Raw genomic sequence first — 14,604 nt, forward strand, 5'->3', positions numbered from 1 at the left:
ATGTTAAGAGGTAAGCTGGGAGAGGAACAAAAAAAATGTCTGATTCCAGAATCTGCATCCAAAGGAGATTCTGAACTGTGGGTCTACAGAAAAAGATGAAACTTAGAAATGGTTGTTTTGGGTTACAGGTGACTACTGAACTGTATAATCCCAGATTACCCACACAGTGGTCTGTTTTAGAAATCAAAGCACAAAAATTGAATCACCAAAGATTAAAAACAAAGGTCACCCACACTGGGAAGAATCACAAGCTTCTAAAATTGAGATTTAACTAGGTCCAGGGCAATAAAAATACAAAAAAAAAAAAACCCCAATAAAATAGAAGTTACTCCTCTTTGCTCTTATAAAACTATGTGGCAATCAAAGGAGGGGAAACAGGGAAAAAAAACATTTTTTCATTTGGTCTCAGTGAGAGCTTTATTAAGAATTAGAGGAATGCAAACTGAACCTTTATTTGGAATTGAGAATTCATTTGCCTCCCCACACACACTGTAAAGAAATTTATCAAAAATTGTTCCCTGTGACCTGAAGTTGGTCTCTTTAATGTCACTGAGTTCTCTCCGAAGCCTCAACCTTGAGAATCACAATAATAAGTCACTAGGTTTATCTAAAATGAGCCTCTAATTGTGCAGTCATGACAAAGCCTAATTTGGGTGTTTTGTGTTATGTCCTTGGTGGCATCTCCCTGCCCCTGTCCTGCCCCTATCCAACAGAGCTGGCTCACAAGTGCAGCACATGGTAATTAGCCATGTAAATGAGTGCTGTAAGGAAACCGCTGTTCCCCAAATATGCACACAAAATCATGCTCAACAATTCATAGCAAAATCCCATCAGAAATTGTATCACTTGTCACCTGACCTTTTATTCATTAACTGGAAGTTCCACATGGGACAGAGGGAGGGCAAAGCAAAGGATAATGCCACCATGGACACTTTACACAAGAACTGGCACATCCCTACAAACCCTTTGTTGGATGTGTTAGTATTAAAGTTTGGGTGTTAGGGGAAGAGCTCTGGGTGGAAATTTAGAAACCTGAACTAAAGACAGGTCTCATTCTTGCCCCAGAGGCGGAGTGACCTTGGGCAAGGTGCTTCCTCCATCCTGAACCTGGCGGCCTCCCTGCTGGACAGAGGCCTGTGAATTCCAGCGTGGACATTCCATGTTTCCCCCTCTGGGCTGCCTACAAACGGCACGGGAAGAGATCTTAATGCTCCAAGAATCAAGAATATGTTTTTAAGAAGGATTTGCCAACGACAACACTCTAAACACAAGATAACAAAACTTTTCACAAATTTCTGTCCTAAAAAAATAGACTCCAAAAGGAACTCCAGCGGATTAACATTTTCAAAAAGATTTGCTGGAGCCAGGGCAGCACTGCCTTAACCTGAGAAGCAAGATCCAGATTGAGGGCCAGTCTGTTACAGTGGTAGGAGTATGAATAAAACCCTACGGCAAAATTTGTCAAAAGTCTTGATATGCATTTGTGTTTCACCCAGGTATTCCACTTCTAGGAATTTCCTGAGAAGAAATGACTGGACAGGGGCCCTGAGACACATGTAACAGGGATGATCAGCACAACACTGTTCCCAATTTTTAAAAATGAAAACAAAAATCAGTTCGTTTCACCCATCAGTTTAGACAGTATCAGCCAAGGAAGGCTACTTCTGTGTCAGAAATACAGCATGTGTAAGGCACTCTATGAAGGTGGGCGGCGGGATGGATTTGGGTTTGGTTTGCTTCGATTTCCTCACACTCTCCCGCCATATCTTTTGCGGTACTGCTTTCTTTCTCACCTCTGAGCCTCAGCACGTTTGCTGCTCTTTCTGCCCCAGAACATTAGCTCCCACACTCCCCCTTGATTTATCCCACCTCCACGGCCTTCTAGGATCCTTCCTTGACCCTCGAGTCTGGGCTAAGCACCCTCCTGCAAGCTCCTTTTACCTCCCCCTTCACCTGCCTGGCCCAGAACTGTGAGATGTGCTTCTCCCGATTCTCCAGTGACACTGTTGGAGAAGTTTCTGCACTATTATATCTCCAATGCCCAGCCTAGTACCAGACATAGCAGCAGGTAACCAGCAGTTTCTGCAATCCAAGTAGCATAAATCTCTTAGAATCTCATATGTTTTCGTTCTATTGTCGAATAAGAGGATTTTCCATATATCAAATTCTCTATTTAAATCACCTCAGAGAGGAGTTCCCATCATGGCTCAGCAGTAATGAACCCAACTAGTATCCACGAGGATCCACTGGCCTGACTCAGTGGGTTAAGGATCTGGTGCTGCCGTGAGCTGTTGTGTGGGTCTCAGATCCCACGTCACTGTGGCTGTGGCATAGGCTGGCAGCTGTAGCTCTGATTCAATCCCTAGCCTGGGAACTTCCATATGCTGCAGGTGCAGTTCTAAAAAGTAATCAATCAATCAATCAGTCAATCACCCCAGGGAATCAATGAGAATGGTGAACGTTTGGAAATAGAAGATAATTCATAAAGATTAAGAAATTCTTTCTCGGTACTATTTTAAAAACACATTGAACTTCCCCTTTTACTCTCTTTAAATGATTGCTTCTAATATACAGTAAAAATGACTCAGAGATCTACTTTAAATTTTAAAATGTTACTAGAAAGAAAAAGGTGATGCTATTATACTTTAACATTTTTTAAATGTCTATAAAGCAGAAAACATGTTTTTCCCATTCTCATTGTCATATCCAATCTCCTCCAACGAGGACCTGTGAGCAGCACACAAAGATAGCTGTCATGGTGATTAAAGGTTAAGCTTTGATGATTGGAAAATATTCTTCCTCCTAAGGAAGTGAGACTTCTGTACAGCACAAGCAGCAAGTGCAATTCCATGGGACCAGGGGCAGTCACATTTCTGGGTTCGTTGTGCCCAGTGATCTGAGCACCTCCTTTAGCCTTTGGTTTACTGTTTGAGGAGCTTCTACTCTTTCCTGAGGGACAAAGGCTATGACAACTCTACCACTGTCACACTAGGGAGCTCAGTTTCTAGTCCCTGTGTTGCATGTAACAAGGTTGGAGTTTTATAATAGTTATCTATTACTATTCTGACTAATGTTCTAATTACCTCTGAATATATGTTTGAGCTTTTGGAAAGGTACAAATAGTATCTGACGGTCCTCATAACAGTAGAAGAGTCAAGATGAGAGAATAACGTGTGTTTAAATTTGTTAGAATTTGTAATGATGGGGCATAGCCATGCCCACTGTGAGCCATCAAAACTGAGTTGTTTGGCCAAACTGGATTAATCCCAACTCCCATTCATTCCTCTTCACTTGTTATTCTATCTGGAATGGTCCCATCCCCTGCCTCCCATCACCCCAAATCCTTGTCCCTTATCCACACTACCCAAATCCTCCCTGTCCTCAACTTGAAGGTCAAGTATTGTCCCTCCCTTCCCAGAGCCTTTTCAGCTAGATGGAATTTATTCCTCCTTTGACGTCCCATAAGAACTTTGTCTATACTTCTGTTTGTTCATTTATTTATTCACTCAATGGCCTTTTATGGAAGGCCCATTGCCCCCAGACAATTCTCATGATTTGCTTTGCAATTTTGTGTAGACACGTGTTTTGAACTCTCTTACTAGAGAGAAAGCTCCCTGGAGGCAGGGTGCACGTCTGACTGATCTGCATCCCACAAGACGTGGTTGGCATGGACACTGTTTGTTGTCTACCCAGCATCAATTTCCTACTTCTTTCTCTTTCCCAACAGAATTCCATGCTGTTTACGTATGGGCAGGTCTCACCCGGGCAGGTCTCAACGAAGATCTCATATCATCACACACTCTCTTCCTTCAACTTTTTTTCCTCCCTCCCTCCCCACTGTTCTTCCTCTCTTCTTTCAGTTACTCAACAAACACTAACTGACTTGGGCATTTTGGGGGGTGTTAAGGATAGAAAAACAAGTTACAAGAAATGGTCTTATTCTTGGTAGATCCTTGGTTGAGATTTATAACAATGCCTCCAAGATCTCAAAGCCCAACAAGCTCAACTTCTTCAAGAGGAAATTGAAAGCCTTGAGGTTAAATAACACATCCAAGTTCAAACAACAAGCAGCAGAGGGGAGCTAGGTATATTTATGCATGTTTATGTTTGTATGCATGTATATATGTACACATATTTTTCAATTTAAATTCAGAGCTGAAAAAATCAAAATAGATTAGCATTTCAAGACAGTCCCTGCCCTCAAAGATCCCCCAGTCTAATGGGTGAGGCAAACATGTTCTTACAGAAGAGAGGGGAGGGGGCTCCTGATTCTGTGGGCAAAGGAGCAAGCTTCACGGAACAAGGCACCCCGGAGGTGAATCCAAAAGAGTGAGCAAGTCAGATAAACAGGGAAGGAGAAAACTTCCAGGGCCCTACAGCATCTCCAGGAACCCCTGGGTAGCGGTGGAGAATAGGGCTGCCTGGTGTACAAATGTGCTGGCGCGTACTAGGAGGGGGCTCAACAGAGATGCTTTCAGGGAGGGCCTTTCATCTCCGACTAAGCAGTTGTCACTTTATCCTACAGACCATAAGAAGCTTTAATGGATTTTAAGCAGGGGGGCAGTAATTAGATTTTCATTTTAGGAAGATCACTCTGATCCCATCTGGAAAAAAATGGATGGCGGGGGGTAAGCCCAGAGACAGCAAGATTTGTTAGAAAGAGTCTTTTTGTTCTTAAATCCACACAAGAAATAATGGAGGCAGTGGGACATACAGAAGGAACAGGCTTGTGAATTAAGAGATTGAGTTTTTTAAATCTGGTCACATAAGGAAGGATCACAACCTCATGTTTTTCCCATCAGATACGTTCTTAAGGGTTTTTTGGTTTTTGGTTTTTTTTTTTTTTTACCATTTCTTTGAAATAAATACTATTCACAGGAATGCCCATTAAGTGATTATCTTGAGTGAAGAGAAAAGCTATGAAAATCCTAGAAAGCATATACATGGAAAAGGTGGAATTACAATATTAATATCCAATACACAGTAGAGCTTTTAAAGGAGAGGATACACATAAAATCACAATGCTGACAATTATTCAATAGCAGGGGTTCATCTTAGAATTTGTGGTCAATTTAACATCTAGTTAAGTATCTATTAGTCACCTGGCCTTGGCCATAAACATTCATACTGAGTGAGCTTTCTGTGATACAATGTCCTGAATAAGCAACACTGGAGGCTATTTATAACAGCAAGCGTCAAGAGGTTCCCATCCTGGTGAAGTGGTGAAGTCGCCATCCTTACTCCAGATAAAAAGGAGAGAGGAAGAAGAGGGGAATTCGCGTTTTTGCAGAAGAAAGAGCAAAAGTGATTCTTTTAAAAAAAAAAATCGTAAACATTTAAACACTGGGCAAATACCTGTGACTTGCTGACCTACTTCTGGAGGGTCTGAAAGTCCTAAGCAATGTTTACCGATCCCACCATCTTTGATTTCAGCTCTTAAAGTATATAGTACATTAGATTTGGGGAAATCTAAGGGAAAGGGAAAGACATGAGTTAGAAAAAGGCATCATGGAGTTCCCACTTGGCGCGGTAGGTAAAGGATCCTGCACTGTCTCTGCACTGGTGTGGGTTCAATTCCTTGCCCAGCACAGTGGGTAAACAATCTGGTGTTGCTGCAGCTGCAGCATAGGTCACAACTGAGACTCAGATTCAATCCCTGGCACAGGAACTTCCATATGCAATGGGTAAGGACAGAAAAAAGAACAACATCATTTCTTTCTGGCCCCCAAACAAAAGGCAGACATATAGCAGGAAAACCATGGTATGAAGCACTGAATAAAAGTATTTCTTCTGTCAGCAGACATGAATATTGCAGCACTGTTCATGACAGTAAAAAGCTGGGGTCCAAGTCTATCAGCCAGAGAAGAGATAAATAACTTGCTGTATAGTCATACAATGAAATACCATTCATCAGGTAAACATGAATAGATTTCAGGTTCGAGGATCATGAAAGACATAATATACAAATGGACAATGGCCAGAGCATGTATAAAAACAGAACTCTGAGCTACAACTGGCAGCCACCTGCCTAGGAAACTAATCTCTTATCTCTAATAAACAGCCCAGGAAGCCAGTCTGCTTTAAGCCAGACAGCTATCTTGAGTGACAATCCAGGATGCCACACAATAACCTCCGTCACAATTGGCCCCAAATGGTCAAGTCTTGATTAATAATTGACAGTTTCCCTAATTTTGTCCCACTGTCGACTCAGAAAGAAAGCCACATGTGCTCTCCTAACCAACCACCAAGGACGCCACACTTCTGGTTAACCTGCCCCCAGTGCTCCCAATGTCAACAGTCTCCCATCAGGGCACACCTAAAATCTTCTTTCCCCACAATAAGGATGTAAATATTCTATTTGACAAGATCAATACAATATCTGAAGCAATCTCACCAGATGCCAGGTTTTGACAAAGCTAGACTGTGGGCTCATAGCTATTTCTTTTGTGCCTAAATCTTTAAAAACACTTAAAAAGAAATGGTAATGGTAACACTTCCAATTATGAAGGGAAAATGTTTCTTATGCAACAAGGATATTTCTACCTGCCACAAACACATCCTTAGTTAAGACTGGTAGTCGGTGACACGTCAAAGAGAGAGATAGAAAGCAAGTATTTTTTTGTAGTTCAATTTCCTTTCCATTTCAAGGATGGCAAGCTACTGACAGTTGCTCTTTTCTGCTTTTCATTCTTTCTTTAATTTATCTTGGCTTTATTATTTTCTCTTTATTGGCTGAGTGTACAGGCACATGAGCCTTCAGATGACCTCTTGCGACCTCACCACTCTGTTCCTCAGCCACTTATGACCCTCAGGCCTCTTTTTTTTTCTTTAAAAAAAAGACATATTTCCCCGTTTCAAATATAAGAATTGTGCATTCACTGGAGAAATTTTGGAAAATACAGTCTATGTATAAAGAAAAAGTATCCATAGTCATACCATTCAGTACACACACTAGTAGTTCTGACGTATTTTTCACAGTAATTGTCTATACATCTTAAAATAATAGCAGGTCTTTAGCTTTTTATTAATATTAATATTTTATTGTGATACTAACCTCAGGTAATATCTATAGCCCCAAATGCCCCTTATGGTATGAACAGCTGTAACCTGGGAAAAGAGGCTGACATACAAGAATGTTATGAATAAATGTGTGTGAACAAAGTAACAATAAGTTAGACACAGTAGCATCATTTATATCTTCATAGATTTTATACATATATAGAGAGAGAGTGAGTCAGACCCAGTAGTTCCTCAAAGTTCATATAGTTAACACCAACTAAATTCCTTAAAGAATCAAGTTATACACTACACTGTTACTGATGTCCTTTAGGGAGAAATCTGAAGAAGCAAAGGTACTGTGAGGGATGCTCTATTAAGGAGAAAGGATGTGGGTTCAAGCTCAGAGGAAACCAGGTTACCATCTTCAATGGTCCCACAAGAATCTGGGCACTGATCCAATGTAATTCCTCTACTTAATAGTTGATTCTTTTCTGAACATGACCTGCCCTATAATTTTAAAAGGAATCGTTAAAGTTCTTTAGCTGACTGAGTGAAAGTCATTTTGATTCAATGTTACTTTCATAACATTATCTGTTCCATCTGAGGGACAATTATGTTTTATAGTTATATAAGTTAAGAAGTGAACGAGGTTACAACATAAAATGGTTTAAATCAAGAATATATAAAACACAGACAGAAGCCACTGACCAATGGAGAAAAGTCTATGGCGAAAAAGGCTTGGTCTACAAATCAGTCATATCAAACCTATATGGGAAAAGTCTTAAAAAGAATGGATATATGCATATGTATAACTGGATCACTTTGTTGTACAGTAGATATTATCACAACATTGTAAATCAACTGGACTTCAATAAAACTTTTAAAAATGACTCAGGAGTTCCCTTGCGGCAAAACAGGTTAAAGATCCAGTGTTGCCACTGTAGCGGCACAGGTTTGATTCCTGGCCAGGGATCTTCCACATGCTGCAAGTGTGACAAAAAGAAAAAAAAAAAAGGAAGAAAATGCAGATTTATCCCATTTTAGTACAATATGGCTAGACAATTTAATCACACTAAGGTTCCACGTGTTATGAAATACTAGAGTGACCTAAAATGTTGAATCTGTCATAAGCTAAGTTTAACTTCTTAAATTAAATCAAACATCTAGCCTGTTTGGTCAGTGATAACTGATGCTGGTCATTCATTTTGTGTGAAATGTTGACCAACTCTCACACACTATGGAGCAGGTGTGGCTTGGAGGGTGAGGAAGCACAAAGGTCTAGATGAAGCTCTGACCCCTCTGCCCAGCGTGGCTCCCTACCACCCACTGCCCACTGCACACCTACCCCTGAAACTTAGGGGATCTGAAACTGAACTTAGTCTCTCTGCCCAAACCCTCTGTCTTCCAATATCCATCAATGGCATGCATCACTGTCCTTACAGTTTTCCAGATAACAAAGGGTATCCTTCTCAGTTCCTCCTCCGAGTGCTGTCTTCCTAACTTCCCGTGTCCCATTCTGTCATTCTACCCGTTAACCTATTAATCAGTGAAGCTCACTGATTCTTCCTCATCAGTGTCCCTCAAATCCAGACCCTCCTCCATATCCAACCTGCATCTTCACTACCTTGTCCTTTGTGAGAGAATCATCTGCTAGAGCCTCCAACCCACTCGTGCCTCACCTTGTCCTCAGAGTTGTCTTATAAAAACTCATCTCATCGTGCGACTCTTAAAATCATTTGTTAACTCCCTGTTGCAACTTGGCACCATGTGTCAAGACCTTCATCACCAGACTGCAAGCTATCTCATCGGCTTCGTGTTCTGCAAGAATGTCAACACCTCTGGGGCTTGAGGAAGAATAGAAACAGAGGCCCATATAGGTATGTATGAAGACAAAAATTTACAAATAAATCAAGATCATTAACTATTCAACATGCTCAAGATTCCTATCTTCTTTTTTTTTTTTAGCCACACCCATGGCATTCAAAAGTTCACCAGGCCAAGAATCGAACCCTTACCATGGCAGTGATCTGAGCCACAACAGTGAAAATGCCAGGTGCTTAACAGATGCTAGGCCACCAGGGAACTTCTTCACTCCTCCTATCTTAACAAATACAATTTCTTAAAGGACAAGGAGACTAGGGGTGGATTGAGAATCCTTGGGCTCCTCAGAATCTCATACGGGAAAGAGCTGCACAGGAAGACTCTGGGTCCCCAGCCTGGACCCCATCTCCCTTTTCTTCCACTCCTGGGCTCCATCCATGAACAGTGTGGTGGGCAGGCTATGGACAATCCTGGCTGATGCAAGAGCTCAACCACACCCCCTGCAAACAGCCACCTCTTGGGACAACCTCAGGCTTAGAGAGGCCTCCATCTCTGCTTCCTCCCACAAAGGAACTGCCAGACCTTGGAAGTGAACTTGGGGCTCATCTAAGCAGGCATGCTGAGATTGCCGGGACCAGAATACAGGGGGCATGGGCTCTAGAGTGTCAGGACCCTTGAGTCCTATCAGAGAGACATACCCTAAAGTGCAGGAGCCAGAACAACATGCCTGTAACCTAAGTTTAAGGAGAGCACACCCCACACACCAGCAACATAGAGTGCCTCCACGGACATTAAGATAATAGCACATCAATCATTAAAATCATCATCAGAAATTCTAATGCACATAAAGAATTTTATGATTCATGGAAGTTCCCATCGTGGCTCAGTGGAAACAAATCTCACTAGTATCCATGAGGACGCAGGTTTGATCCCCAGCCCCTCTCAGTGGGTTAAGGATCCAGTGTTGCCATGAGCTGTGGTGTAGGTTACAAACATGGCTCTTATCTCGCATTGTTGTGGCTGTGGTATAGGCTGGCAACTGCAGCTTCAGTTAGACCCCTAGCCTGGGAACCTCCATATGCCATGGGTGTGGCCCTAAAAAGACCATAAAGCACACATATAAAAGATAAAAAAAAAAAAGACCATTAAAAAAAAAGAACTTTATGATTCACGTTACAACTCTGAATGAATGATGGTGGCTATTTCTGGTATCAGGTAAGGTGGAACCTCCAACTGTCAATGGCATAAATACTTTGCAATTTGCTTTGCCAGTCAGCTTTAGAATTACATAATTCAGATTATTTTAAAATTTGGAATATTTTACTTTTTCAAATTTCACACATAAAATGAGCTTCTGCTAATATTTACTAACATTGAAGTCACACTTTCAAAATTCACATCATTTGAAATTCATAAAATTTGATGGGGTTGTGTATTTTTAGACACTTTCTTAAATTATCAACACTTGGGCTCTACCATCAAACTTTACATTGCAGAAATAAAAAAGACCAACAGCAAAGGAATGGAGAGGGTGTGAAGGAAGAGAGGAAACAATGGTAACAGAGATGGGCTAGCCACTGGACCACAGCCGTGTCCTCTTCCCCCTGGGCTCACAGCTGGACCCCAGGCTCAGCTTTGTCACATGTGACTGAATTCTGCCCAAGGAACTATAAGAATGATGTATGCCACTTACAAGCATGGTCCTTAAACACACTCAATCCTTCATGCCCTTTCTCCTTTCATTGTACTAAGGAAGCCTTGTATCAAAATGGCAAAGCCACAAGATGAAAGAAAGCTGAGTCTCCAAATCACTGCCTGGAAGGGTGCCACTCACTAATCAGGAAGACACATTATGCGACCAAGAAATAAACCTCAGTTGTGTTCAGCCCTTGAGGCTGAGACTTGCAAGTCTGTGTATTGTACAAGGACCAGAGTTACCATATACAATAGAAATGCTGTACAATATCATCAAGAAGCATCAGTACCTTGACTCACAAGCCTGGATTCATGTACTATGTTTTGGGAGATTTGGTAGCAGAAACATGCGTTATGTCATATAAGTTACATCATATGGTATTTGTCTTTCTCTCTGACTTACTTAGTATGAGAATCTCTAGTTGCATCTATGTGGTTATGAATGGAGTTATTTCATTCTTTTTTTCTGTCAGAGTAGTATTCCATTGTATATACGTACCACATCTTCCACTCATACGGCCTTTCTGATGTCATTGTTAGAGCTACTGCAGGAACGGTTTCCAAAGAAAGACATAGCTTTGATTCCTATATAGTTTGAGTTGAAAAACATTCTCTCCTAATATAAATTACCCAATTTGTAGAGTTCCTGCAGTGAATATTAGAATCAATTTTTTTTTCCTCCTCATACAGCATGCTTTTAAACCACTACAAGGGTACCATAGGTTTTGATTTAGAAAATGCAGGCAAACTTTTAATATTAGCATGAGTATGATAGAAATGAAAAAGCACATGTGACATAACAGAACTGATCTATAGAACAGAAACAGACTCATGCACAAGGAGAACAGACTTGTGGCTTCCAAGGGGGAGGGGTCGGAGAAGGGATGGAATAGGAGGTTGAGGTTAGGCAGATGTAAGCTATTATACATGGAGGGGATAAACATAAGACCCTAGTGTAGAGCACAGAGGACTGTATTCAACGCCCTATGATAAACTATAATGAAAAAAAAATTTTTAAAGAGTGTCTATGTATGTATAACTACTTCACTTTGCTGTACAGCAGAAATTAACACAACATTGTAAATCAACTCTACTTCCATTTCCTTAAAAGTCCAAAAAAATGTGGGAAAAAAGAAATATAACCAAATCTGGTGGCATCATTTTAATGATACTTCTGCTCTTACGAAGGACATGTCTTTAGAACTTTCAAGCACTTGAGAATTTCTATCAAGGTGATGAAAGGAGAGAAGGGTTGATCACAGAAAGAGTGCTGGGTTCAAAATACGCTCCGTGTGCTGTCACCTTGAGAGGATACCTCAAACCTGACCAGAAGTACTTTGAATGTGCAGCACTATTACCAGTCATAAAAAGAAGACCTGTATTCTCTAACCAACATGTTCCTTAATCCCATCAAGTTTTCCACTCTACTGAGTTCCATGACACTGAGAAAACAAATGGGCTCTTGGGAATCACTGGAGACATGCAGCGGTCAACCTGTGCACAGAAGCTACTTCTGTGTCCTGTTTACTTTGGGGAAATTGGGAAGACCTATAAACTATGAAGGTGTTAGAGGACTCAGATTGACTCAGGGATGAATAATGGGAAAACTAGTATCACCCCTCAAAAAGGACCTAACTTTTTAGATTGTGGCTACACTATAATAACTCTCTTCACAGGGATTTCTCCATCCTTGGGGGCCAGTGTCGCAACATTTTGACCTTGCTTTTGAAGTGGTGTGGCACAGACTCCTGCTTTTCCCCCCTCCTCTCACCACAACCACACCCAATGAACTTCACCTATCAGTGAGGACTTGGTGAAAACTGAGATCAGGTCAAAAGGATCCTTTAAGGAATCATCATGTGTCACTAAACTAAATGCAACTCAACTAAGGCCAAAGCAATGGAGATCGCAAGAATCAAGACTCATCCAAGGTGTGACCGCTTGACAAATGGGATTTGTACATTTCAGTACAAGTCTCTGACATGGAAGCTGTGAAGACCACCAAGCCAGGCAGGGGTGGATTTGGAGCACAGTGAGAAAGATGGGTACCTATCCACCATACAGCATTACCAAAAGTAGAAACCACACATCGAATACCCAGGCAGATATCAGAATGATCTTCCCAGCCCCTAAGGGTTTCTGATCTCCTCACAGTGAAAATTATCTTCACCTACTTGCCATCGTACATGAGGAAGAAAAGCAGCATTGATTGATTATCAGTTAATTAGGTCTGATGACCCATTTTGGTTGCTGGAAATATAAATGCATGTAATTGATTTTGAGTTTAAAGGGAGCTGGTTCCCATGGCAGGCACTGATTGCATACAGCGAAGCCAAATGTGCTCTAGTGTTCTGAACAGAGCTTCTTAGACTCTAAAGTCATTACAGCAAAGCCTATGAGAGTTGGGATGAAAGAATAATGTCATAGCGATCAATCCCACTCCTTTGATAAGGCATATTTGCTGTCTCACATCTCTCTCCATTATACTAAGTCCTCCCCAGACCTGAAATTCTGTAAGAATGAGGGTTGTACACCATCCAGCTGAGGACTCCTAACCCTAGAGGCACAAATAGCATGGTATAGGGGTCAATGTTTATGTACTTGTCTGTCCTGGTTCTAGAAGGGTGTTTGCTGTGGATCTGTGTGGCTCCAGGAGATCCAGGCAAACCTACAACGCAGCCCCTAAGTTCTAAGCATCCGCTATGAGGCAAGTTCAGCTCAGGACCCTTGAATTAAGTCATCCCTGGGGTGTACTAAATAGTAAAGAGCCATGTCCAGGTATTTCCTCAGCCCCCTCTCTCTTGTGATACCAACCACGGTGAAGCTCAATTGTTGCATTTAAAACTCAAGACTAATTTCCCCTACATCCTTAAAATGGTACCTTATATTTTCCTCATAAAGAGTTCCCAAATATACCTTTGTTCGTGAACAGCAAAATAAAAGGTTAAGTATCTTTTGGTAGACAGGCACAGTCCAAGACACTCCACCAACAGAATCAACAAATATTTGCTGAACATGTAATATGTGCATGACAGACGCCACCACTAAATGCTACAACACCATTATGAGCAAAATCAGACATGATCCCTGCCCTCGTGTGGCTTTCAGTCTAAGAGGAGAGACAAGCATTAAACAGATAAGCATGAAAAAAAATATCTGATTGCCAGCAGGGATACGTGTTCTGATATCCAAGAACAGATTTAGGGAGTGGTGAAACCACAAAACAGAGGCACTTAATTTAGACTGAGGTTTCCAGGGAATGTTCTTGGGGAAGTGACCTGTAAGACAGGCAGGAGTTGGCAGGTGGAAGAGTAAGAAGTATGAGGAAGCAGAGATGTCAGGTCCCCAAGGAGGGAAAGGGGCTGGCTCACCTCAGACTCCAGGTACCTGGGGCTCTGACTCCCTCCCACCTTTGCCAGCATCTCCAACCACTGCTCCTTTCGTCCCCACAGAACCTCTGCGTCTTTAGCCTGTTCCTCCTTCCTTCCCTTTTGTGCACCCAGAGCTGTCTTTCCCCCCCAACTATTCACGGATACTACCAGTTACCTGTGGCCCTGACTTGAAAAACTGAGTGGTCACTTTTAAAAACCTCTGTGACCTGATCTGTCTGCAGCCTTTGGCCCTATTCATTGTCCCCTCCTTTTTGGCACCTTCTCCTCCCTTGGGTTCAATGACATTGTATGTTCCTGTTATGACCTGCCTCTTCAATCTGTCCCTTAAATACTGGGGACCCCAAGGAGTTCCTATAGCGGCTCTGCAGGTTACAAACCTGACTAGTATCCTTGGGGATGCAGGTGCAATCCCTGGCCTTGCTCAGTGGGTTAAGGATCTGGCGTTGCTGTGAGCTGAGAGGCATAGGTCACAGACGTGGCTCGGATCTGGTGTTACTGTGTCTGTGGTGTAGGCCAGCAGCTGCAGCTCCAATTTGACCCCTCATCTGGGAACCTCTATGTGCTACAGACGTAGCCCTAAAAAGCCCAAAAAAAAAAAAAAAAGATATATGCACCCTTATGTTCATCACAGCACTATTCACAATGGCCAAGATATGGAAACAACCTCAATGTCCATCAATAAATGAATGGATTAAGA

This window comes from Sus scrofa, chromosome 10, assembly GCF_054392235.1.
Source record: "Sus scrofa isolate SSC_HxYL_T2T_F1_AM1 chromosome 10, Sscrofa_HxYL_maternal_Yorkshire_Landrace_v2.0, whole genome shotgun sequence".
NCBI classification, from domain to species: Eukaryota; Metazoa; Chordata; class Mammalia; order Artiodactyla; family Suidae; genus Sus; species Sus scrofa.